The 23042-nt window shown below is 35.2% G+C and overlaps 1 long non-coding RNA gene across 1 annotated transcript in view; it reads left to right on the forward strand.

The window, feature by feature from the left end:
• Positions 1–19865, forward strand: part of LOC309860476 — a 155575-nt gene extending 135710 nt beyond the window's left edge. The window contains exons 4-5 of the long non-coding RNA XR_014309395.1: positions 2629–2809; positions 19789–19865. This is a non-coding gene — a long non-coding RNA (uncharacterized lncRNA). The remainder of the gene's footprint in view (positions 1–2628; positions 2810–19788) is intronic.
• The last annotated feature ends 3177 nt before the right edge of the window (positions 19866–23042 follow it).

Below are 23042 nucleotides of genomic sequence, written 5' to 3' on the forward strand. Positions count from 1 at the left end.
TGTATTTTAGCACCTAGCTGCTTTAACTCTGTAATGCTTAGAAATGCTTCTGCTAATACCCATGCATGAAAAAAAAATCAAAACAGCTTGATACCAGTATATTTATAATTACTTGATGGAAGACTGATTTTAGAATAAATTGCTTACTTTCACAAACTTCTGCTATAGTCATGCAGTACCATTGTCCATCTCTCACCTCACCCTGACCAGGGATCTATTGGTAGCATCAAAGAACCCAGTCTCAGTGAAAGTGCAGGATAATCTTCTCTGTGTAAATGGGTCACAAGCCAAAGTTTAACTTCTTCCTGAAAACACTCAATTGTATAGATTAAGGATAAGCCCAAATTATGATATGTGTCAGGTGGTGTCCAAATTATATGTGTCAGTTATGATATGTATTTGTGTCAGTGGTTCTAAGAAATCCCAGACACAGCCTTAGCCTAACAAATTCCTTTGATAGGATGGTCATGGTTCTTTTTCAGCTCAAGCAGTGACTAAACAAAAATTTCTCTACTCTGGCAATACAGAAGACATATCTTCAGAATGCAGTAAATATGTATAAGAAATTTGTTTCAAAATAACCCTCTAAATATGAACAACTTGAATAAGAATATTTTTTAAAAAGATTCCATTTATTTATTATCTCTCTACAAGAGACGGAGACAGAGAGAGTGAGAACATGAGTAGGGTGAGGGAGAGAGGGAAAAACAGACTCCCCTACTGAGCAGGGAGCCTGATGCAGGGCTTGATCCTGGGACTCCAGGATGATGACCTGAGTCGAAGGCAGAAACTTAACCAACTGAGACACCCCTGAATAAGATTCTTTTCTATTTAACACTTTGTAATGAAATTAACAGGCAGTTAATCCATCGTTCATAAAGTATATATGTATATATATATAATAAAAATTATATATATTTTATTTTGCAAAATTGCATCTAATTTTTTTAAATGCAGTATTTCATATATATCAAGACACACTCAACACTTTGAAGTTAGATGAGAATGAAGCTGTACAAAAATAGAGAAAGGCATCTAAGAACTGATGTAAAGTGCACTAGAATAAATCTGTTTTAGCTGTTCAGAGAACCCCAAGGTAATGGCTTCCTCCCCAACCCGATCTTAATGTCTCAGTGCACAGCTATTTAAGCTGAACCATAGGCCCTTATCTCAGCTTTCCAGATGGGCCCTTTAGGTGCTTCTTTGACCCTCAGAAGGGTAATTGCTTAACATTTGAGGGAGGGTGGCATATGTGGTAACAAGAAGTTGAAAAGAATAATTTAAGAAGGAATAATAGGATCTGGATTTTAATAATTCATAAGACTCCTTAACAGGCAAGATTTAATTACATCTTTATCAGCTGTCCCTTTCAAATTTGAGTGCCTCACAACAATAAATAGCCTAACATTTTTAACTCCAACATACTGCGGACACATTATTTGAAAATGCATTTCATGCTCTTTTTGCTAAAATTATGTAAGCCAAAATGGATCCTCAGATGTTACAGGATAACATTAAGATGGAAACTTTTCTGACAGTGGATTTTTAATTAAAGCAAATGATTGAATTAGATTTTCATGTCTCTTCTATTAGGTATATATGAAAAAAGACTTACAAAGCATAATTAAACAATTTCCTGTAAACTAGACCATCCACAATAGCACACTGTTGACTGATTTCTGTACAAACTATTCTCCAAACAATTTGCATTCTAAACATATTTAGAATAAAAATCTTCCACTCTGTTGCTTTGGCAACACAGATTATATCTGAAGTAGATGCATGAGATTTACTCCATTTCCTTTTATATACACCTTGGAGAAAGACCTGAGAAATTATTGGTGTTGATATTTTGCATTCTGCATTGTGCTGTTAGAGTTGAGGCTATGTTTTAATCAATAACTTGATTTTAGCACTTCTCAGAGGACATGGGATATAGGATATATACTCAGTCAGTGTCTTCCACTGGGTAACAAAAACTGAAAATCTTGTACCCAAACCAATTTCCATAATTATCTTAGATTATTCCTCTATATGCTAAAATACTTGGTTGAAAAATGAAATTAATCTATTAATTGTCTGGTCTACAAAGTACTGAATCGTTGATATAAATGCCATTGTCTCAATGTCATCAAAAAAACTGATTATTTTGGCATCATTAGATGCTTTGGGAAAAGGTTATGAAATTAGACCTCTTTTTTTTCAAGGCTGTGTGTATGGGTGGGTATGTATATGAACATTGGGTTATTTGCAGTGTGACCAAACAATCATGTGTGAATGTCCCAATATTGTTTCATTTCCTTTTATATTGTTAACTCTTGGGCCTTTTGATTTCATGTTAATCACCAGACAGTATTTGTTGGTGTGTATAAGAAATTGTATCTTTTAGGAATATATTGGCTATAGGAACAGAAAATCTAATTCAAAGTTCCTTGAACAATGAAAATATCATCATCATCATAATCATTATTTATCTCACTGAAAAGAAGACCAGAAGTAAGGCAAGCTGTTGCACTGGTTTAATCTGGTTTAATGATGTCATCAAGAATACATATTTTGATCCTCTTCTCTCTACTCTGTCATCCTTAATGTGTCAAGTATTTGACCTTCTTTATACATTCTTCTAAGGATTACAGATGGTTCCCAGGTATCATTTCCTAGGAGAGAAATCTACAGAAAAAGAAGAGTTTGACTTCTTCTGGTTTCTCTGAAAAATAAAGAAATATATCTTCAAAGACCCCAAGGAAAATTCTCCTTCTATATCAATGGCCACAGTTGGAGTTCCTGTCCAATTCTACAACAGTCACAGGTAAGGGGAATGGGACTGCCATAAGTGGCCTAGATGGATTAGGATCTCCCTTCTGGGTCTGTAAGGCAGACACTAGATGGATTAGGATCTCCCTTCTGGGTCTGTAAGGAAGACACCTAACTGCTAATCCCATGAAACCACAGCTTCATGATAAGTGAATGATATTATTTAGGAAGACAGAATGGGAAATGATTGTTAGGCAAAATAACATGCTGATAAAAGGGTATAAATACTTTCCAAATCTATTTAGTAATGAGTTTCTCCAACTCACCCGTGTATTTAGATTTATTTTGTGGTCATTTTTACAGTTATATCCTGTGAGAAATAGGCTCTGAAAAAATGTAATTGTAAATAATAGTATCTGTGTTTTACATTACTATGACTCCAGGTATTGTGATATTTTTCATCTTGTAAACATTGTGTTGAAAATTTGTATTTGTCTTAAGAATTCGCTTTGTCCCCATTTAAATCTTGAAATTTCATCTCCCTTCAATTATTTTTATTACTCACCTAATGTTATCTAAAACCATTTATAGTGACCTCAATCTCTTTTTCTATAGAAGGTTGATATTATATTAACTGAACAAAGATGCTTCATTATTACAATTGAACACAACATTGTTTTATAAAATGTCAGGAAAATGAGTAGCAAGCTATTAATTTTAAGAATTCTTCCATAAAGAAAAACTTAATGTCTGTTATAATGCAAAATGATTGAACAATTTCTGAAATAATAGCTTATGCTAATTTTGATAGCTTACTTTTTTCATGATCAAGCATATTTATGTTGCAATTTCACGTGGTATTTATATATTTCACATCTGGATTGTTGTAATTTATCTACCTTTTTTTTTTCAACAAAAAACAAAAACTGGATAACTAAGCCCTTTAGAGAATCACCCAGCTAAAGCAAAAGTAGTCAACTTTATTGATAGAATTGTGCTCTTCCAAAAGATTAAAACAAAGACAAATCAAAAACAAGGGATAACTAAAAATATAAAAAATGTAACTTATCAGGGACCATTAGCAGTAACAGTAGTATTTCCTTATTTAGTTTAGGTTCTGGGATTTCTATCATGGCAGATTGAAATATTTCCTTAAGGCAACATCCAGTTCCCTGGGATAACAATTTGAAATCCTAAACACAGTTATATTGTCACTCTTGATATTTAAGGCAGGAAAAATGTAGAGTGGTTTCTTATGAATCACAATAATGAACCAACCTTTTCCAGTATGTTCAGACTAAAAACAAAACAGAAGGAAAAAAAAAACCCACATTATTATTAAAAGTAGGATTCTATCTGATAACTTTTTAAACTGGACTGTTGCTAAGGAGAGATGTTTGTCCATTATTATTCAAACAATTGCCTAGACTACTTATACTAAGTGAAGAGCTACAGAAAAGAAAATGATGCCTAAAGCCAAATTATGTGCCCTCAGGATTTTGCCTGTTTAGCTCATAAGGAGAGTCCCTGAATATAGTTCTTGCATTGCATTGCCACTAGTAATGCCACTGGTAGTAACACAGTAGTGAAGTGTGAGATGCAGAGGTGATCCAAATACTCACCAGATTCTCCTCTGCCTCTCTGTGTCATACATTCAAAGAGAGAGAGAGAGAGAGAGAGAGAGAGAGAGAAAGAAAGTGCGCATTTTGGAGCAGAGTAATTTTCAGTATCACCTGCTGAGATCAGTATCCCTACTTAATGTCACTGAAGCAAAACTGGTGTCAAGCCCAGGAGCTGAAGTGAAGGTAATTACTTCCCAGCAAACTGTGTCTTTTTGCCCTTAAAGGAAGATATATTCCCCACCCTTCTTTCTGTTGAAAGGCATACATTTCAAAGCCCTTCCATTTTACTCATTTGATAATAAAAAATACTCGGCATGAGATTTTGAAGTACAGCAATAAAACAAATATTGTTGTTCTTTCAAATTTCTTACCCCTGCTGACTGATTCATAGAGATTGAATCTTTATTAAAGCCCTGCTTTCTCTTTGGGTTTTGATTTTTTTCTCCTTTCCTGAAAGTTCCTCTATGGATGATTTCCCTTTGTCTTTTTACCTTCTTGCCTCATACTGGTAGATATGAGTTACTTGAATAAGAAATGGGAGAGTGTCAGAATAGTGACTAAAAGTAATTGCAGAATGGGCTTGCAAAAAACATAGAAGACACTAGAGTATCCCTTTCTGGAGAAATAAAAGAACTAAAATCTAACAAGCTCTGAATCTAAGAGGCTATTAATAAGATGCAATTAAAAATGGAGGCTTTAACTGATAAATGAGGCAGAAGAGAGAATTAGTCATATAGATGACAAAATGATGGAGAATAAAGCACTTGAGAAAAAGAGAGATAAACAGCTACTGGATCATGAGGGGAGAATTTGAGAGATAAGTGATACCTTAAAGTGAAACAATATTAGAGTAGTTAGGATCCCAGAAGAAGAGGAAAGAGAGAGAGAGGCAGACGGTATATTAGAACAAATTATAGTGGAAAAACTTCCTAATCTGGGGAAGGAAACAGACATCCAAGTCCAGGAAGCACAGAGAAACCCCCTCAAAATCACTAAAAATAGATCAACACCCCAACATGTAATAGAGGACTTGAAAATCTCAGAGATAAAGAGAAAATCCTGAAATCAGCTCAGGACAAGAGGCCTGTAACCTACAAGGGTTGAATCATTAGACTGGCAGAAGACCTGTCCTCAGAAACCTGGCAGGCAAGGTCTGAAAAACTGGACTGAAAGACTGGACTGGTATGTTATATTCAGGGTACTAAATGAGAAAAATATGCAGCCAAGAATACTATATCCAGTTGGGATGTATTCAAAATAGAAGGAGTGATTAAAAAAAACTTCCAGGACAAACAGAAACTAAAAGAATTTGTGATCACCAGTCCAGCCCTACAAGAAATATTAAAGGGGATCCTCTAAGCAAAGAGAGACCTCAAAAGTAACCTAGCCCAGAAAGGAACGAAGACAATATACAGAAACAGTGACTCTACAAGTAATACAATAGCACTAAATTCATTTCTTTCAATAGTTACTCCAAATGTAAATGGGCTAAATTCCCCCAATCAAAAGACACAGGGTATCAGATTGGATAAAGAAGCAAGACCCATTGATATGCTATCTATAAGGGACTCATCTTACACCCAAAGACACCACCAGATTTACAGTGACGGAGTGGAAAACCATTTATCATGCTAATGGATATCAAAAGAAAGCTCGGATGACAATCCTTATATCAGATAAATTAAATTTTAAACCAAAGACTGTAATAAAATATAAGGAAGGACACTATATCATAATTAAAGGGTCTATCCAACAATAAGATCTAATAGTTGTAAATATTTATGGGAACAGCCAATTATTTATGCTAATTAATAACAAAATTAAAGAAACACATTGATAATAATATAATAATAGTGGAGGATTTTAAAACCCACCTCACTGCAATGGACAAAGTCATCTAAGCAAATCAACAAGGAAATAAGCGCTTTGAATGACACACTGGACCAGATGGACTTCACTGATAGATTCAGAAATTTCATCCTAAAGGAACAGAATACACATTCTTCTTGAGTGCACATGGAATATTCTCCAGAATAGATCACATATGGGTCAAAAATCAGGTTTCAACTGGTACCAAAAGATTGGGATCATTCCCTGCATATTTTTGGACCACAATGCCTTGAAGCTAGAACTCAATCACAAGAGGAGAGATGGAAAGAACTCAAATACATGGAGGCTAAAGAGCATCCTACTAAAGAATGAATGAGTACCAGGAAATTAATGAAGAATTTAAAAAATTCAGGGACACAAATGCAAATAAAAACACATTGTTCAAAACCTTTGGGATGTGGCAAAGGTGGTCCTAACAGGGAAGTATATAGCACTATAAGCCTTTCTCAAGAAACAAGAAAGGTCTCAAATACACAACCTAACCTTACACTTAAAGGAGATGAAGATCAGCAAATAAAGCCTAAAACCAGCCAGAGAAGAGAAATAATAAAGATCAGAGCAGAAATCAATGAAATAGAAAACATCAGAGCAGTAGAATAGATCAACAAAGGTAAGAGCTGGTTCTTTGAAAGAATTATTAAGATTGATAACAATTATAAGAGCATATTATGAACTACTATATGCCAACAAATTAGGCAATCTGGAAGAAGAAATAGAAGCATTCCTAGAGACATATAAGCCACCAAAACTGAAACAGGAAGAACTAGAAACCTGAACAGACCCATAACCAGCAAGGAAAATGAAGCAGTAATCAAAAATCTCCCAACAAACAAGGCCAGATGGCTTCCCAGGGGAATTCTACCAAACATTTAAAGAAGAAATAATACCTATTCTTCTGAAGCTCTTTCAAAAAATAGAAGTGGGAGGAAAACCTCCAAACTCTTTCTCTGAGGCCACCATTACCTTGATCCCAAACCCAGACAAAGACCCCACCAAAAAGTATAATTAAAGACCAATATCCTTGCTGAACATGGATGCAAAAATTCTTACCAAAATACTGGCCTGTAGGATCCATTAAAAGGACTATTCACCATGACCAGTGGGATTTATTCCTGGGCTGCAGGAGTGGTTCAACATATGCAAATCAATCAGTGTGGTATACTACATAAATAAAAGAAAAAACAAGAACCATATGAACCTCTCAATAGATGCTGAAAAAGCATTTGACAAAGTACAGCATACTTTCTTGATTTAAACTTTTCACAGTGTAGGGATAGAGACAACATACCTCAATATCTAAAAAGCTATATACAAAAAGCCCACAGTGAATATCATTCTCAATGGAGAAAAACTGACAGCTTTTCCTCAAAGTCAGGAACATAGCAGGGTTCTCCATTATCACCACTGCTGTTCAACATGGCACTAGAAGTCCTAGCCTCAGCAGACTACAAAAAGAAATAAAAAGCATCTGAATCAGCAAAGAAGAAGTCAAATTCTTACTTCACAGATGACATAATACTGTATGTGGAAAATCCAAAAGACTCCACCCCAAAATTGCTAGAACTCCTACAGGAATTCAGCAAAGTGGCAGGATATAAAATCAATGCAGAGGAGTCAGCTGTGTTTCTATACACTGACAATGAGACAGAAGAAAGAGAAATGAAAGAATCTATCCCATTTATAGTTGCACCAAAACCCATAAGGTACCTAGGAATAAACCTAACCAAAGAGGTAAAGGATCTGTACTCAGAAAACTGTAGAATAATCATGAAAGAAATTTAGGAGACACAAAGCAATGGAAAAACGTTTAATGCTCATGGATTAGAAGAACAAATACTGTGAAAATTACTATGCTATGTAGAGCAATCTGCACATGCAATGCAATCCCCATCAAAATACCATTACTTTTTTCACAGAACTGGAACAAAATTCCTAAAATCTGTCTGGAACCAGAAAAGACCTGAATAGCCAAAGGAATGTTGAAAAAGAAAAACAAAACTGGTAGCATCACAATGCTGGACTTCAAGCTCTATTACAGGGCTCTAATCATCAAGACAGAATGATACTGGCACAAAAACAGACACATAGGTCAATACAACAGAATAGAGAATCCAGATGTGGAGCCTCAACTCTATAATCCTCAACAAAGCAGGTAAGAATATCCAATGGAAAAAGGACAGTCTTTTCAAGAAATAGTGTTGGGAAAGTCAGACAGCCATATGAAGAATAATGAAGCTGGACCATTAACTTATACCATACACAAAAATAGACTCAAAGTGGTTGAAAGACCTAAATGTGAGGCAGGAATTCATCAAAATCCTAGAGAACACAGACAACAACTTCTTTGACCTCAGCTGCAGCAACTTCTTACTAGACATGTCTCCAAAGCCAAGGGAACCAAAGGCAAAAATAAACTTTTGGGACCTCATCAAGGTATAAAGCTTTTGCACAGCAAAGGAAATAATTGACAAAACCAAAAGACAACTGACAGAATGGGAGAAGATATTTGCAAATGAAATAAAAGATAAAGGGTTAATATCCAAAATCTATAAAGAACTTGTCAAACTCAATGCCCAAAGAACAAATAATTCTTTAGAATTCTTTAGAAATGGGCAGAAGACATGAATAGACATTCCAAAGAAGACATACACATGGCCAAGAGACACATGAAAAAGTGTTCATCATCACTTGACATCAGGGAAATAGAAATCAAAACTTCAAGAAAATAACACCTCACACCTGTCAGAATGGCTAAAATTAATAAGTCAGGAAATGACAGATGGTGAGGATGCAGAAAAAAAGGGAACACTTCTATACTGTTGGTGGGAATGCAAGCTGGTACAGCCACTCTGGAAAATAGTATGGAAGATGCTCAAAAAGTTGAAAATAGAGCTACCGTATGACCCAGCAATTGTAGTATGTAGTATTTACCCCAAGGGTACAAATGTAGTGATCCAAAGGGGAATCTGCACCCCAATGTGTGTACAGCAATGACCACAATAGCCAAACTATGGAAAGAGACCAGATGTCCATCAACAATAATGGCATATTACTCAGCCTCAAAAAAATGAAATCTTGCCAACTGCAGTAACATGGATGGAACCAGACGGTGTTATTCTAAGCAATATAAGTCAATCAGAGAAAAAAAAAGTTATCATATGATCTCACTGATATGTGGAATTTAAGAAACAAGGCAGAAGATCATAGAGGAAGAGAGGAAAAAGTAAAATAATACAAAACTCGATAGGGAGGCAAACCATAAGAGACTCTTAATCATAGGCAACAAACTAAGGTTGCTGGAAGGGAGGGTTTTGAGGGTTGGGGTAAATGAGTGATAGACATTAAGGACATTACATCATGCACTGGGTGTTATATAAGAATGATGAATCACTGATCTTTACCTCTGAAACAATAATACATTAATGTTAATTAATTGAATTTGAATCAAAGAAAGTAATTGCAGAAAATCTTAAGAAAGAAAAAACAATACATTTTAAGACCTGAAGTTCTTAACAACAAATGGATTTATTGTTTATATATTCCTTTTGGATTTGGTAACATAGAAGGCTAAACATTTGCAAAAGATAATGGCAAACTCAAAAAAGAATAACAAATAATAAAGTAAATAAATAACAAAAGAATAAAAAATAAAGTGTGTTAAATGCAAAGGCATATAGAAACTTTCTAAATGAGGAGAAACTCAAAGTAGTTATTCAGGTAATTGAAGTCCAAAACGCCTTTGTCAATTATCTTGACACTGCATATAAAACTGTGATTCTAGATTATTTGAGTAATTGACTTTGTTCTATAATTTCTTTGAAATTATGATTACAGATGGAGTTGATGCATGGATCAAGTGCTGTATCCATTTTAATGAAAGGAAAATAACCATGCTTGTGCATAAAATAACCTTATATTACAAAAAAAAGGACTCAAAGAGAGGGGGGAAAGGAATTAAGCTGTTACTTCTAGCATGAAAATAGGCATGGCTACACATCTATGGTTCTTTCATCTTCATTCTTCATTCTTCTACTTATTTTCATCCACTGTATCACCACCCAGTGGCTCAGATGAGAAAAAAAAAGAATAATGGATGGGTATAGATGGCAAAAATTTTACAACAATTCAGAATGAAATGGATTTTAAAATACCCCAAATATTGCAAAACTTTTCCTTTGCTTTTCTACCTCAAAACAGAAAATACGAGCTCCCTTTGAGAACAAAGAACATTTTTTTTCTCTTACTTCCAATAGTACACATGATTTGAATAAAATTTCTCTATATATTGATGGATATTTGCTGAGTGAAGAGGATGATCAGTACATATGAGATGAGCTAGTGGGACTGATATCCTCACTAAAATTGCTTGAGTATTTTGCTCTTTTCCTTCAAATTTTAATATTTGGGGAAATCTATTTCTCTGCCCGAGTTCTTCTGAGTCAAAAAATGACAGAATACAACAGAATCATTAGCTTAAGAAGGGGAAAAAAAAATATTACCTTTGCTTCTCATTAAGACTGGGTAGCAGAACACAGCTAAGTGTGTCAGCTAAACCAGATTTACTAATTCTTTGAGCCCCATTGTTGGATTACCTACCTAAAAAAGTGTTTGAGACTGTAGGCACACCACCTAGTCATTGCTTTCCACTCACTGATATGGACAGGGGAGGAGGAAAAGATTAATTCCTAAGGCTTAAGAAGTTAGGTAGATTGATTCCATCTGTGGTATTGCCATCGTTTATAATAAGAACTAAATATTTGGTAATTGACCCTGTTCTTGGCAAAGTCTCTGAAAAACCCTTTGAATTTCAGAAGTAATGAGAGTGATAAGGTATCTTATGTTAATGAGTTATTTTGGACCCCACCTAAGGATGGGGGCTGGTTGCTGTGATTAAAGGGTTGGAACTTTTGGTCCAACCCTTGACACCTGGGGAGGGCAGAGAGGTAGGGAGGTTGAATCAATGGACAATGGCCAGTGCTTCAATCAATCATGACCATATAATAAAACCTCCATGGAACCCCAAAAGGACTAGGTTCAGAGACCTTCCCGGTTGTTGAATGCATGGAGGTCCTGGGAGGGTGGCGTGCCTGGGCAGGGCATGGAAGCTCCTTGCCCTTTCCCAAACCTTCCCCTATTCATCTCTTCCATATGGATGTTTATCTGTATCCTTTATGATATCCTTTAATAAACTGGTAAACATAATTGTTACCCTGGGTTTTTTGAGTTGCTCTAGCAAATTATAGAACCTGAAGAGGGAGTTGTTGGAACCTCTGATCTAGAACAGGCCAGTCAGAAGCATAGGTGATAACATGGGTTTGTAACTGGCATCTGATGTATCTGTGTGTTGGAGTTGGGGGGGGGGGTGTTTGGGGAGGCAGTCTTACAGGACTGAGCTTTTAACCTGTGGGATCTGATGCTATCTCTGGGTAGATATTGTTGGAATTAAGTTAAATTATAGGACACCCAGCTGGTGTCGCAAAGAATTGCTTGGTGTGAGGAAAACCTCTACACATTTGGTGACCAGAAGTGTCAGAAGTGAAATGTTTTGTGTGAATAGTAATGGAGCCACATGGGAAAGAAATACACATTAGCAAAAATGGGTTTGTTTGTTTGTTTGTTTGTTTTCTCCTACACAGAGAAAAGAAAAAAAAATGTGAGTTTTTTCTTCACACCATCCAACTGAATAAGATGGATCAATAGTGGTCATTTATTGTACCTCTTTTTTGGGGAAAATGATGCAGCAGTGTACAGAACACCATTCTTTGTGAAAACAAGAGAAAGTAAAGCTGAATCTAATTTCTAGTGGTCTTCTTTGCGATACTATAAGACAGAAGCAAGCTCCAGTCCAAGCTGGCACATTAAAAGCAGAGAGACAATAGGAAGATTACTGTATGAGCTTTTTAAGGGACATGTCCTCCCAAAGCAAGGAATATCTGACTAGTAAGAGCTGTGCACCTTATTTAGCAGAAGATAGATATTTTACTGTATCCTAAAGTTAATGAGTAAGATAGGAAATGATAGAAACCTGGAAATAGGAAAGGAGTTATACAGAAAATCTTCAAAGGATCAGAGGAACGAATTCCTACTCCACAATGCTTTCTGCTGTGACAACACCTTGAAAAGGGTGAAATGACCTAAGAGTATTTGGGGGACATATTGTAGAGAAAAATCTATCAGGTTGAGCTTGAAATTTGTCATTTTCCATTCTTGCTATGAGGTAAAGTTTATTAGCAAAGAGCTAGAATTAGGTGGAAGAATGTTCCCCAATTCAATTTGGAGAGTTAGGTTCATCTTTACTAGCAAAATCATCCCATAAAATGAAACTAGGAGGTATCTCACTCAGGTTTAAAGAAGTTATGTTAACAAGCTAATACCTGAACTGAACCTATAGTTGCTCAATTATAATGTCCAAACACCCACACTATGGGAAGCAAATAGCTGCTTTGGTAGCAAAACCACAGGGGAATAATCTCTAATGTGCCTCTAATGTAACCAGAGAGGTCACACTGAAGGGCTCTGGACAAGGAGAATATGAGCAGTGACTAGATCTTGGAGCAGTTTATGCTGGCTAACCCACATGTTTGCCTCATTGCTGATGGATATAGCCAACAAATAGTTTTCCATGAGATTATTGTTCTATTCTTTACATGATTAATGCAATATATAAAGTCTTTGGGTTAAGATCAATGGCACTCTCTCTTAACCAAAAGTTTTAAAGCACATTTTTGCTTTTTCCTCCATTTTATATGACACATATATTTTCAAGATGTTTATATTTATATGTTAGCTCACCAGTTGCAGTAGTTATGAAAGTCTTTATGAAAGTATTGCAGTATTTTGGGGTCTGGAATTGCTTAAGATTGTCTAGCCAAAACCAAAACAGAATGGAAGAAAGTGAATGTCAGAAAGTTTGGGCTATCAGATCATTGGCCCACAGGTATTGAAACTTGGAATGAGTTTGTGCCCTCTCTCTTTGGAGAAGTGATGTATACTGCGTTCTGTTGGGCAAGAATATTTTTGGAAATGTTATGAAAGATGGTGTGTGTGTGTGTGTGTGTGTATTTGTTGTGTTGGGAAGTCAAGCAATATAGTAGACCCTATTTATTTTTGTTTTCCATCAAACTCTTCTTCTGAAACATCAGTAAACTGTACTTTCCCTCACTTTATCCACATGGTTCTTGGCGTCTTTGGCCTACAAGGTTGGTTTTGAAATAGTGATTTGGACCAAAGTGGACCATTGAGCATGTTATTCAATCCCCAAATATTCATTTATGTGTCCCTTAGCCTATTCTTGCAAAATCCTTGACTTTAAAACTCTTTAAGATTTAATTTTAATCTAGACTGCACTTTAATTTTAACCTATTTCGGTATTGTAGAACAGTTCGGTAAAATCAAAGAACTCTTTTTAAAAAAAATTTACTGAGAGTATTAATTTGAAGACTTGTTTTTGAGAGGATTTTTATTTATTTATTGCTACTATACAGAGAAAGTTATATGGCAAGAAAATGGATTTTAAATTATAAGAAACATTCAAACATTTTCCCCAAAATTGTTGGGATAAGAAAGCTTCCCCAAATTACTAGAATTAGAATTATATAAAGTACCATAATAAGGTAAATATTTCAGGAAGTGTATTACAGTGGCGATTTTAAGACGGTGTTTCCATGTAAAGAATGTTTAAGGAAAAAAGAAGTAAATGTACTTCAAAAATAAGGAGAAACTTAGAGTATCATAAGCAGTCTACCGAAGAATAAGCACTAACTAAATTTAGAATACTATTATCATCCCTATTTAAGACAGAAATGAAACAAGAGCACAAATTTGGAAAACATTCTCTTTTTGTTTCGAGTTTCAAAAAGGACTTGTATATGATTGTCAGCATATTACCAACTTGTTAAAAAAGCACACTCCCAAATTGGAGGTATGTTGAAGATGCTACAAAGTCTTCATTAAAATAAGAAACTTATAAATAACTCACTGAAAAATAATGATAGTTTATCATGATCAGTGCAGTTTGAAGATCAAAAGCTTATTAAGATCAACTATAAGGGGCATCTCTGGGTGGCACAGTCAGTTAAGCAGCTGACTCTTGGTTTCATCTCAGGTTACGATCTCAAGGTTGTGAGATCAAGCCCTGCATCGGGCTCTGCACTCAGCACAGAGTCTTCTTCAGATTCTCTCTCCCTCTGCCCCTCCTGCTCATTCTCTCTATCGCTAATAAATAAATAAATAAATCTTCTCCCTCTCCCACTTCCCCTGCTTGTGTTCCCTCTCTTGCTGTGTCTGTCTCTCTGTCACATAAATACATAAAATCTAAAAAAAAAAAAAATCAATTATCGGAAGGCAAATCCCTAAAGTATGTGTGTGTGTGTGTGTGTGTGTGTGTGTACACATGTACACAAATACATATGGTATAACATATATCTGGCACATATATAAATACATATACCTTCATATATGTATATATATGGCATTAAGTAAAAGTATTTTCCCTTGAAATAAGCAGAATGAAAATAATTGCCCATACCTTCACTTTGATTTTGTTACCTAAGCTATAAAAAATTAGCATTTATAAAGCTTAATTGTTACTTAGCATTAATGATTAACTGGATTTAAATTAAATTGCAAACCAGTTGTTTCAATCTTCAAAAATTAGGATGTACATTCTGATATAATTCTTATAACCAACACAACTGAGTTTTACTTTGAGTATTGAGTTTTACCCTTTTTAAATTTTTTATGCATCTTATCTTAATCTTATAGTCAGATCTACAGAATAGGAACTGTCAACATCTCTATTTTTAGAGATATAGAAACTGAGTTATCTAGGGTAACGAACTTGGTCACACATGAAATGATGGTGCCACACAACGCCACCACTCATTCCACTAAATGAACTCCAACACTGTGCTAAATAAAAATCACTTGCAGAAGATAATTATCATGTTGAGCTTAAGGCAAATCATCTACCATGTTCTGGTAACATTTTTGTTGTTGTTTTTTATCAAAAAGTAAGGATATTGAACTAGGTACTCTTGATAGTCTTTTTCAGTTCTTGTATCCCATGTTAGATGTTTTACCCTTCAGCTGAGCAGCAGTTTTCATGATGAGAAATCTCCAACGGTTGCCTTCTGCAGTAAAACTCCAGCTTCCAGTGAATTCTTATTCTATTTTGTTGCAGGTGATTTAAACAGTCAATGTAAAACAATAACAACACAGTTTATTTTAGATTATTAAATAAAAATTATTAGAAATTAATTGGTATAAGAAATAAACCCTATCTCAAGTGGGGTTTATAAAACACAACTCCAATAGGATTGAATTTAATCATGTAAATCCATCTTTTTTTGGGTAGGAAATCATTCTGGAATTAGATATACTCTAGATATATCTATCAGTTATCTGTCAGGTATAATATATATGATATATATATATATATATATATATATATATATCTCAGATATCTATATGAGACATCTATCAATATATATAAATACCCTCTGTCATTCTGACAACAGCAGCTTAGAATTCAAAGGAGAGAAAAAAGAATTTGACTTTTTAAAAAAAGATTTTATTTATTTATTAGAGAAAGAATGAGCAGGGGGAGAGGCAGACAGAGAGGGAGAGAGACAAGCTGACTTCCCACTGAGCAGGGAGCTCAATGTGGGGCTCAATTCCATGACTCTGAGATCATGACCCAAGCCAAACTTAGACACTTAATCAACCAAGCCACCCAGGCACCCCTTTGAAAGAAGCCTTACACAAAAGTCCAATAAAGGCATTCATATGGAAAATAACTTGGCTTCGCACTAATTCAGGATGTTTGTTTGAGCTATGATCAAATTCTAGTCCTCAGTATTTCAGCCTGTCCTTAACCCATGTTAGAATTCCTGCTCCTAGAAAGTGGAGAAGAGAGAGGTTAGAAAACAGGTAAGAGATGGAGCTCCTCCTAAGTCAGAAAATATGGTAAAAAATAAGACATAAGATAAGCAACAGTGCAAAGCAAAGCATTATAAACTGAAGACAAAAAAAGGGAGAGAGAGAGAATTCAATTTGCCTTCCAAAATAAAATATTTACATGATTAAATTCAACCTTGTGATACATCACAAGCAAAAATAACCAGAAGATATAATCTTTACTCAAACAGTTATAATTGTCGGAACTGAAGGGCCTAAAATTTGAATGCAGTATTATGACTGACTAATAGAGTCTTCAAGAAATATTAACTCAGTTACTGCAAAGTAAGTTTAACTTTAAATTAATGCTGTTTATCTTTATGACTTTAGTGTTTCTCTGAAGACCTAATTAGAGTAGATTAAATTCATGGAAACTTTACTAGGAAATAATATCAAGGATATAAGCTGTATGTCATTTTTCTTTAAAAATCAGGACCTCAGACCTTGCATGTAAATAAGTCTACACATTAGTTCCTGTTATTCAGCTGATAAATCTTAATTATTAAGATCCCACATTATTATAATGTGTCCCTTATATTTAACTGAACTTTGTAAAAATAAAAATAATTTATGTTGGTAAAAAGAAGGCCCATTATTTTATAGTAATGGACTGTGGAAAGCTAGGAGTTTCTTGAAAAAGAGCTTGAACTTTTCTTTGTAAATAGATACCCATGCTAGTTAGCAGCATTGAAGTAATCATTACAGTGTTCACCATGTTTTAGAGCTGTTGCTGAATATCTGAGGGGTAGTAATTCAGATTACTCCAATATTCGAGGGAAAGGAAGGATAGGGAAAGTTTGCCTCCAAAGGACTATTTCCTTCTTACTGGAAGAGAAGAAAAAGGCAAAGTTTGCTTAACAATGGTAGGGAAGCCAGAAGCTTCCATCATGAGATCCCCTGGATACCTTCTGACAATTTGGTCATTCCTATCCTGGATTCAAAAAGGGCAGACCAGTTTGATCCCTGGCTTCTGGCTATAGTGTAATGACTTTCAAGAGTTCTGTACCTAAGAACCTGTTGGGAAGCTGGTTAAAATTCCATTCCTTACAAGACAGAGGATCATGGGGGAAGGCAGGGGAAAATGAAACAAGACAAAACCAGAGACTTTAATCTCAGGAAACAAACTGAGAGTTGCTGGAGCGGAGGGAGGTGGGAGGGGGGTGGGTGGCTGGATGATGGAGCCTGGGGAGGGGATGTGCTATGGTGAGCGCTGATGAAGATGTATGAATCACAGACCTGTACTTCTGAAACAAATACTACATTATATGTTAATTAAAAACACCACAATCTTTTCAAATATAGACATTAAAAAAAATTCAGTTCCTTGTTACATTCTGAATAGGAAGCCTAGGGCCAGCTCAGTTACCTTGCCCCCCCACCCGCCTTTTTTTTTCCTTAATCAGTATTCTTGATGATTCTGATAAACACTTGTCCACTGTCTGGTAAACTAGTACAACTCCTGTCTTAAATCTCTTTAAAAAATGTTACTGGGGATATACTGTTTAACAGTACAAACAGAACTAGTGGATAAGTAAGTCCTGAAGAGTTTTTGCACAGTGTAGCAATTATAGTCAATAACACTCTATTATAAGGTAAAGTTGTGAAGAGATTGTATCTTAATTGCTCCCACCCCCAAAATGTTAGTTTTTCTTTTAACTGTCAATTTATCTTAAATGTCATAATATGACTGTTTAGATTTATTACCTATGGGCAGTAATATTATTCATAAGACCATTTAATTCTCTCTTTATTATTCAAAATAAGTGGTAGAAAAAGAACTTTTGGAAAGTAAAGCACCTTGTTGATGATTTGCCTACAATACAAATAAGCAAAGCATTCTTAGTGATTAAATGGGGTGAGGGTCATTATTATAGAGCAGTTCTGAGTTAAAAAACCTTGTAGTATACAAATGAGCACACCAAGGGGAAGATGTGTGCTTCCTCTATGCCTGCACATTTAAAACTAAATTGTATGGAATCATGAACTAAATGATGCTAACATTTCACTAATTTTTATTAATAAAAATAAATAAGGGGGACGCCTGGGTGGCTCAGTGGGTTAAGCCGCTGCATTTGGCTCAGGTCATGATCTCGGGGTCCTGGGATCGAGCCCCACATCGGGCTCTCTGCTCAGCGGGGAGCCTGCTTCCCCCTCTCTCTCTGCCTGCCTCTCTGCCTACTTGTGATCTCTACCTGTCAAATAAATAAATAAATAATAAATAAATAAGGATCTATTGCTATAGATCCTAATTTTGGTCTATTTGAGGCTTTTGTTTTCTGTGGCTGTTTTAACTGGAATTGGTTGCCAAAATCAAAGCAGTTTGCTTGCTTTCACATAGCTTTTTCTGTTCTTAGTAGTTTGTACTCCAAAAGGAAGTCACCAAAGGTTGTACTCCTTGTTTAGTGTCTTTCATCTACAAAATAACTGATGGACCAAAAAGTTATTCTGCTCTTACTACCAAGGTTTTTCAAATCCTCTTTCATTTTCTGGTGGTGAAGGGAAGGGAGTTTGTGAGAACAAGATGACTTTTAAAGAAACTGTGAAAGTTAATATTGGGTATAAAGATGGCCATGCCCGGGGCACCTGGGTGGCTCAGTCAGTTAAACGTCTACCTTCGGCTCTGGTCATAATCCCAGGGTCCTGGGATAGAGCCCCATGTTGGGCTCTCTGCTCAGCAGGGAGCCTGCTTCCTTCCTCTCTGCCTGCCTCTCTGCTACTTGTGCTCTTTCTCTCTGTCAAATAAATAAATAAAATCTTTAAAAAAAAAAAGAATATTAAAAAAAAGATGGCCATGCCCATGGGACCTGAGAAAGTGAGTTCAGAAAAAACTTGGACTACGAATTAGTAAGTATTAGAACTATAAGAAACCATAATAAGATAATGTAATTCTCTCTTTTTACAAGAGAGAACTATACTCCAACCCTCACAAAAATGATTTTGTGACTAGCCCAGTATCACCATTTGTGTTTTCTTCATCAACTTAGTTCTTTCTGAGTTCAACAATTGGAATAAAATAGTCCTCTCTTTATTCATCTTATAAATTATGAGGATTTAAAGACCAAAGGAACATTTCTGCACACAGAGGTTACAGTCAAAATCAAATAGGTCCAATGGAAAACTACTCTTTAGGAAGTAAATTCAGTAAGACATATTTCCATATGGTTTAATAGTTTTAAAAACATGCCAATGTTGAATTGAATCAGTCCAGAGCATTTTTGCTGTACAGACAGGCCCAAAGGATGGAAACTCTTTTATTTGCCAGAGATAGGCAGGGATAACTTAAATACACTTTGAGGAAACATGTTCAGTAAGTATTTGTGGAAAAAGAGAGATTGAGGAGACAGCGAGAGATTGATTTAGACCTGAGACAGAGACATAAAAACAGATAGTGAGAGCGAATAGAAATATTTAAATATAACCTGATGCTTAAACTCAGAGGAGAAAAAATACATTTGGTAAGCAGCCAGATTCCCCACCTTGAACCGTAAACATTTACAATGCACTAGAGATTAAGAAGTTCCTATAAATATTATGTCAGCCTTTCTCTCTCATTGTCTGTTATTAGAAATGGACCTACCACTGTGCGAAGACATCTGGGGTACTCCCAGCATATGCTATTGTAACCATTATGGCATTTAACAGCTGTCAAAGGAGGAGGCACATTGCAAACATCCTGGTTGGAAACTTGGAAGTAGACTTGGACTTTATGGTGAAGGAATTAGAAGCCCATTGTGGGCTGATTGCCATACAGACTGTTTTGTGAGAATTTCTGGAACTCTTTTGTGCAACACTGTAACAATCATCTGTTCTGGTTTTGTGAAAAAAAAAAATCTGATTTCAATGACTATCTATAATGGAAAATTTGAGGAGACTAGAATATTCAGAGCTTCGAAACTTCCTTCATGGTGCTATTGTCCTGTGGTGTGATACACTATGGACTCATAGTTTATGTTTTGGAACCTCCACGTAAGTATGGGATGGTCATGAGTTTCTGAGCCAGAGTTAACAGTTAGGATTACTATAACCTGATTAAAATGTGCATGGGTGGATGATTTTAAACACAAAAGTGGACTGTTCAGGAAAAAAATAAAATGTTTTGAAGGAGAGAGATCAAGCAAGCAGACAAAAACCTTTCGGGTTTTTTTGTATTTCATGATGCATTTGAATATAAATCTATCTCAACAGGAAATTCTAAAGTAGCCAGAAAAATAAACAGCTGATAAACATACAGACGTGAGGCTGAGAAGCACTGCCTAAGAACCTAGCTTATGATTATGTTTCCTTGTTTTGCTTCCTATTCCCAGGTTGAAGTTGTTTGTGTGGTGTATGATTTCAGGCAGTTTTCATTACATTGCACATCTTGATAAATATTAGATGGGTTTTATAGCATCCCATGGTACATGCTGATCCCATGGGTCACACAGCCTCAGCCTCTTCAGGAGTGAAAAATCTCATACTGTCACCACGTATCACCCAAATTCCCAGCACTGAATGAAATGGTACTATCTGCTTTTCCCCTCAGGATTTACTAACAGTCTCTGCAAAGTGCTGTAAATCTTATTAATTTTCTCTGATTTGGGTAAATATTATAATATTCAAACACTGAGCTTTGGAAAATATTTCTTGAGTCTCATGAATGTTTCCTGGCTTATAAAAACAGAGAGATAGTTTAAAGCAAAGATTGAAGATTTTTATTGTTGGATTTATGTGTGTACCATAAAAATAAAATTTCAAAATCTATAATCTTCAAATTTTTCAATTTTCTCTTCCCTCCTCTACCTAGCTCTCCAAAACTACAAACACCTGCACACACACATACATATTCACCCATGGCATACATTAAATGTATACCCAGTGCTATATGTTTATGCTAATATAAGAGAAGCCAAATGAAGGTCTTCTATAGTGATATAGAATGTTGAAAGAAGTTTCATTCATCTCTTTGACATATGCAATCTAAGTGAAGAAAGAAGATTCAAGAACTTGATGGATTAGTATATTTAATGTGTACAATTGGAGCAATTTTCTTGTAATTTGAATGAACCCAACAAAACTCAGGAGAAGAAAAAAATGAAAGTGACTAAAATCAATCTATTGATTTTAATTCAACTGTCCCTCACACTTGAGTAGGTGATTGTATAAAGGCGAATGAAAATTATATAGACATTTCTAAAACAAATAAAGAGTAACCATAGGCACCAAAATATTTTTAATGAGCACATGTGAAAATACTTGTTAGAAAGAAAGGAGAAGCAAGTGGAAATATATCATTTGATGCAATGTACTAAACTTTTTCCAGAGAAGGGTCCTTGCTTAACAATTAGATTTAAAAAAACGTACAATCCTAACCTGAATATGTTCATGGCAGAATTGTGTTGACCTGCCAGATGTTTCCACATCTGTGGTACATCTGTTTAAACAGAACTATTGGAGGGGATACAAAGAATAAGACTCCAGTAAAATATAAATTCTTTTATAGATGTATGCTCTGTCATCAAAGCAATTTAATATTCCAATTTATTGAAAATCCCTAATTCAGTGTTTCTGTGAAGAATTTATTTTGAAGATATAACAGTGCTCCATTTTTAAAAAATGAAAATTAGGTCATATTTAAAAACAAATATATAGATTTTTAAAATATATACGTTATTGAATTGAGTGAGGCAAAGACTGCCAGAACTATCGGTATTAATTTTGCTTCTGGTTTGCTAGTTTTTATGTGGTTCTAGATATTCTAACATCAGACAGTGAGGTGGATATCATGTTAAGAAGTACAGTAATTCTGGAAACCTCTGTGAATATCATTTCTGCAAAACTCCCTTTTATTCCTTGAAAATTGTAAACCCTCCTTCTATTGAAATGAAAAAAAAATGCACATAAATATTAACACTGCTTATCATTAGCCATGAACTCATTTATTCCATGAAGATTACACATTTAATGTACAAACTCCAAATAAATAGTTCATAAATCTTAAGAGTGTGGGTCTGGGTCTTACATTCAGCCAACACATATGCAAGTATTACTGATCCCTTATTAACTGACATATCTTAGGTTAAGGCTCCAGAGTCTAGGTACACACCACTTAATTAAATATGATCCTATTTGAATCTTTGTTTTGGCTTCTTCTTGAAATGCACTCTGAATTTGAGTCAAATCTCTCAATTATCATTTTATTTTCTAGGTGTCCCATGAAGATCATGATTAAAATGAAGACTTTAGCCAGTCCTTAGGGAGCCTATTGGTTCAGGACTCAAATGTGTTTTGCATTCTTGTCTTTATGACTTAACATTTTTAAAAAGATAGCTTTAATTTTTACTACTAGTGGAGAGACTTAACATGGACATTTTTCAAGATAAATTGATTTAAAATAATATAATCCTGCATTTCTTTTTTTTTTAATATAATTTTTATTTTTTATAAACATATATTTTTATCCCCAGGGGTACAGGTCTGTGAATCACCAGGTTTACACACTTCACAGCACTCACCAAAGCACATACCCTCCCCAATGTCCATAATCCCACCCCCTTCTCCCAAACCCCCTCCCCCCAGCAACCCTCAGTTTGTTTTGTGAGATTAAAAGTCACTTATGGTTTGTCTCCCTCCCAATCCCATCTTGTTTCATTTATTCTTCTCCTATCCACTTAAGCCCCCATGTTGCATCACCACTTCCTCATATCAGGGAGATCATATTAATCCTGCATTTCTTAAATCCCAGAAGTAATAAATAGGTTTGATTCACCCTATCTTAATTCTTTTTTTTTAATTCAGTGCTCCATGCAATACGTGCCTTCCCTAATACCCACCACCTTATTC

The sequence above is a fragment of the Mustela nivalis genome (assembly GCF_964662115.1).
Source record: "Mustela nivalis genome assembly, chromosome: 2".
Taxonomy (NCBI): domain Eukaryota; kingdom Metazoa; phylum Chordata; class Mammalia; order Carnivora; family Mustelidae; genus Mustela; species Mustela nivalis.